We start from the raw sequence: 5934 nt of genomic DNA on the forward strand, positions 1-5934 counted from the left end.
AAGTAAAGTTTAAAAGGTAGAACAAAAAATAAATGTGAAAAATATATATAAAATAAACAAAAGAGAAGTAAAAATAATACAATAATTATAATTATACTGAGGAGGTCATATCAAGACAGTAACAGGGAGTTAGAAGTTAATACTTCAACTTGGAAATAATTGTTTGACAAAACAATCCAAAGGTAAGTTGTGTGATGTGGTTGAAAGCTTAAATTCTGCAGTAAGTGGACCTTGATTGTTTTGCAATGATGAACATTTGGGGGTTCTTTGTGTTGCTAGAGAGCCAAAACAATTTTGTGAATGTAAACTACAACATATTTTATGTCCTCACTTGTGTACAATAAAGAAAGTGGGTTAAAGAAGAAATGGGGTCTGGGGACTCCCAGGTGTCCGTGGCACTCTGCCAGGGGGTCTGTGAAATGTTTTCAGATTCATTCATTTAACTTTTACAGAAGGCTTCCTAGTTCAACTAATAATATTTGAATGTATACATTTCTAATAGATTATCTTTTAATCTAATCTATAAATCTTAAAATCTGCAAATGTGTTCAATACATGTCTAATATATTTCTAATACATTTCTCTTGTGTTGTTCTTTCATATAACTAAGACTAGAAGTGTAGAAAGTAGGCTACGTCAAATTATTCCAAGGGACATACATGTGGGGGTCCCCTGTATATTCTCTATCTTGTAAGGGGTCCTTGGCCTGAAAAAACATTGACAACCTCTGGTGTAGAGGCTTGAACACAGCGCGGAGCTCATAAACAACATGCTCAGACATGCGGGAGAGATCAGAGAATCTGATATCAAAGAGAGTAAATGTGACCAACAAACATCAGACAGACTGTAGTGGTGTTTGTGGTGACATTAGTGGCAGATTAAAACACATTTAAAAACTGATTTATTTCTCTTGTTTACCATAAATCAGCATCAGAGATTCAGAGTTAAGGACTGAAGTGTTTTCTCATCTGTTTACACAGACACGACCACATCAGAGCCGAAACACAACCTTTGATGACACACCACACCACACACACACACACACACACACACACACACACACACACACATGCTGCGTTTATTCATATTTCAAAGCAGGAGGAAATGTTTTGAAGCTGCTGTGATCTGTTGTCAGAGGATGTTATAAATATATATGTATATATACAGTTGTGTTCAAAATAATAGCAATCCAACATCACTAACCTCATAAATCAATTTTTTTGGTAGAAGTGATATTTCTACATGGCAAATAATTTACTAGTAAGTGTTGTAGAGTCATAGAAAACCAACAGACCCAACAATCATGACATGCATGCTACTCATTCTGTGTAATTGAATCTGTAATTGAAAGGGGCATGTTCAAAATAATAGCAGTGTTGTGTTCAATTAGTGAGGTGATTGATTCTGTGAAGAAACAGGTGTCAATTATGGCCCATATTTAAGGAAGGAAGGAAGCAAATGTTGTGCATGCTTGTTATAGCGCATTTCACACTGAAATACTAATAATAGCAAAATGGGTCGTTCCAGACATTGCTCTGAGGAACAGCGGACTTTGATTAAAAAGTTGATTGGAGAGGGGAAAACATATAAAGAAGTGCAGAAAATTATAGGCTGCTCAGCCAAAATGATTTCAAATGCCTTGAAATGGCATCCAAAGCCTGAACGACGTGAGAAAAAATGGTCAACTACCATTCGAATGGATCGAAGAATAGCCAAAATGGCAAAGGCTCAAACAATGATCAGCTCCAGGAAAATCAAAGAAGTCTTAAAGTTACCTGTGTGTACTGTTACGATCAGAAGAAGGCTATGTGAAGCAAAGCTATCAGCTAGAAGCCCCCGCAAAGTCCCATTGCTGAAAAAAAGACATGTACTGAATAGGTTGAAAAAGGACACATTGACTGGCCAAAGGAGAAATGGCGCAACATTCTGGGGAATGATGAGAGCAAAATTGTTCTTTTTGGGTCTAGGGGCCGCAGACAGTTTGTCCAACGACCCACATGCACTGAATTCAAGCCAGAGTACACTGTGAAGACAGTAAAGCATGGTGGTGCAAAAATCATGTTATGGGGATGTTTCTCATACTGTGGTGTTGGGCCTATTTATCGCATACCAGGGATCATGGATCAGTTTCAATACATTGTGGTGGAAGTTTTTCGATGCAGCAGGTGTAGATGTTTTAAAAATAGAAGGTGAAACAAAATAAGGACAGTCGAAGACTAAACCAAGTTAGGTTTTTTTGTATTTTATTAAGTATATTTGCAAATATAGGAGGAACACATTTCACAGAAGGCACAGGTGTGGAAAAGCTCTTCAATGAGTGAACAGAAACACTGAACTTAAATACATCTTCAGAGTGACAGCACACACGCACTTGGCTTATTATGACTCTACATTTCTCACAGACAATCTGATACACATGAAGACAATCAAAAAACAACACAAGAGACATCTTGGAGCCATTTCGCCTCCTCCTCCCTGTACGACTTTCACCCCCCCAGTTGCATCTCAACTGGCATGGGAAAACTAAATGTATCAGGAGAGATAGTTTTAGGGCGACCTTGTAGCCCCTATCTGTTCAGACAAACAGTGCTCACATTATGTTCCAGACTTTGTGATTCTCACTTAGTTAGAATCAGATTCTTCATGTGGGAATGAGATACACTCCCTTTCAGCATTGTGAGAGAAAGCTAATAGAGAAGAAAGTAAGACAAAAATATAAAGAATCATGCTTAAATGTAAATTTCCCATTACAACATCAAAATACTTGAAGAGGTCATGTTGCCTTATGCTGAAGAGGAAATGCCTTTGAAATGGGTCTTTCAACAAGACAATGACCCAAAACACCCCAGTAAGCGAGCAAAGTCTTGGTTCCAGATGAACAAGATTGATGTTATGGAGTGGCCAGCCCAATCCCCAGACCTCAATCCCATAGAAAACTTGTGGGGTGACATCAAAAATGCTATTTCTGAGGCAAAACCCAGTAATGCAGAGGAATTGTGGAATGTAGTTCAATCGTCCTGGGCTGGAATACCTGTTCACAGGTGCCAGAAGTTGGTCGACTCCATGCAACACACGTGAAGCAGTTCTCAGAAATAATGGTTATGCAACTAAATATTAGTGCAGTGGCTCAAAGTAAAGCAAACCCTTGACACATTTTTCAGTTTGTACAGTAAATGTTTGAGTTTGTAAAGAAAAATGCAAATACTGCTATTTTTTTGAACAGCCTAATATTCCTTTTTCTTCACTTTCTGTAAAGGTATAACACAAACTTGATCAATTTTGGTCATGTTTTGATTTGGAATTGAATGTGCAGTGTTATGATATTATGGAATTAAAAGCTATTCTAAGGATTTTGAGCATTATTCACTTTTTTAAACACACTGCTATTATTCTGAACACAACTGTATATATATACTGTATATATACATACATATATACACTCACCTAAAGGATTATTAGGAACACCATGCTAATACCGTGTTTGACCCTATCCTATCAATATGGGCCAACATTTCTAAAGAATGCTTCCAGCACCTTGTTGAATCAATGACACAAAGAATTAAGGCAGTTCTTAAAGGGATCCCCCACACCATTACACCACCACCACCACCACCACCAGCCTGCACAGTGGTAACAAGGCATGACGGATCCATGTTCTCATTCTGTTTACGCCAAATTCTGACTCTATCATCTGAATGTCTCAACAGAAATCAAGACTCATCAGACCAGGCAACATTTTTACAGTCTTCAACTGTCCAATTTTGGTGAGCTTGTGCAAATTGTAGCCTCATTTTCCTATTTTTAGTGGAGATGAGTGGTACCCGGTGGGGTCTTCTGCTGGTGTAGCCCATCTGCCTCAAGGTTGTGCGTGTTGTGGGTTCACAAATGCTTTGCTGCATACCTTGGTTGTAACGAGTGATTATTTCAAAGTTGATCTTCTATCAGCTTGAATCAGTTGGCCCATTCTCATCTGACCTCTAGCATCAACAAGGCATTTTCGCCCCCCAGAACTGCAGCATACTGGATGTTTTTCCTTTTTCAGACCATTCTTTGTAAACCCTAGAAATGGTTGTGTGTGAAAATCCCAGTAACTGAGCAGATTGTGAAATACTCCAACAACCATGCCACGCTCAAAGTTGCTTAGATCACCTTTCTTTCCCATTCTGACATTCAGTTTGGAGTTCAGGAGAATGTCTAGACCAGGATCACACCCCTAAATGCATTGAAGCAGATGCCATGTGATAGTTTGATTAGATCATTTCATTAACGTGAAATTTAGTTCCTAATAATCCTTTAGGTGAGTGTATATATACATACATACATACATATACATACATACATACATATATATATATATATATATATATATATATATATATAAACATGAATACAAACTGAGGTTCTTTTTCTTCTGCTGGAAGAACAAAAGTCAGCAAGATGATTCATCCTGTGGAAGTAACAAGCTTTTTATTGTATTCTGACTGCTCGCATCAGAGCTAATGCTAATAATATCAGTGTTTGTGGTTCCTGTGAAATTATTCTTTATAAAAGACAAATGTAGTCTCTGTAAGCTTTTCATCCACTTCCTGTTTACTTTTCCATCTGGCAGAGCTTCTGTCATTCCTGTCGTCATTTTCTCTGACTAACCGCCAGGAAATTAAAAAGCAGATAAGAAGCATGTGAACAAACATACACGCACGCACGCGCACACACACACACACACACACACACACACACACACACACACACAAGCTGATTTCCACCCGTATGCTTCTATCGATCTAACACTCGTCAGTTTTACATGTGATCAACATTGAGTCCTTGTGAGCAGAGGCGCACACACACACACACACACACACACACACACACACACACACACACACGCACGCAAGCACGCACAGATGAACAGGTGTTGTCTAGGATACAGAAGGTTTTAATGGTGACACAGGTCAGAGGTCAGAGGTCAGATACAGACTCAGGTTCAGTTTTACATCACTTTGGTCAAATTAAAAAAGATTAATGATGAGTGACACATGTTCCCCTAAAGCAAACTCACATTTACTTGGAAATCTCTAAATCCTCTTAAAATAATTACAGTAAAGGGTTTGGTGTAGGAGACACGATAACAACGTCCAAATCTTAAAGGGATAGTTTAGATCTTTTGAAGTGGGTTTGTATAAGGTAATTATCCGTAGTCAGTGTATTACCTACAGCAAATGGCGGTCAGCATGCCCCCAGTTTGGAGAAGGCAGGAGTACAGATTATATTTCGTTATTATACATTCCTGCTGTTGTCACTGTAAACTGTATATAACATTTTAGAACACAAAGATTGACACGGGTAGCAACAACTAAGGAGGGGCGGGTCTTAGTGAACAGTAAGTTGGAGGCAATCAGGCATCTTTTAATGGAATTTGCATGAATATGTTCAAATTAGTAACTCTGTAAACATGCACACAAGGCATCAAAACATCTGTCACAGCCTCCATGCGTTAATAATGAAATTTCTTACAAAACCCTGATTGTGTGAACTGATGATTAATCAAATTAATTATATTTAATGTAGCAATTAAGGACATGTAAGGGGACACTGTCCCTTTAAAGGTGCTGACACACCAACCCGATTATCGGCCGTTGGACAGTCTGGCGTGGTCGGTGACTCGAGTCTGTTCGGTGTGTTTCGTGCTGTCATCAGTCGGAGGAGCCGTCGGCGTTCATTTTTGGCCGATTTGTTGAATCGGCCAGTGGGCAGTCGGAATCAATGACCAATCTGATTGGTGGAGTGCTAGCCCTTGACTAGCGAATCAGTGCACAAGAAAACCGGAGCTGAAAACGCCAGTATCTTCTTATTACTAGCCATCGTATTTTCTTCCGTTCAGCGAGTAATGATAACAACGATCCTTCTTGGCTACTATCAACACTCTGATGAAAACAA

The sequence above is a fragment of the Sander lucioperca genome, chromosome 2 (assembly GCF_008315115.2).
Source record: "Sander lucioperca isolate FBNREF2018 chromosome 2, SLUC_FBN_1.2, whole genome shotgun sequence".
NCBI lineage: Eukaryota > Metazoa > Chordata > Actinopteri > Perciformes > Percidae > Sander > Sander lucioperca.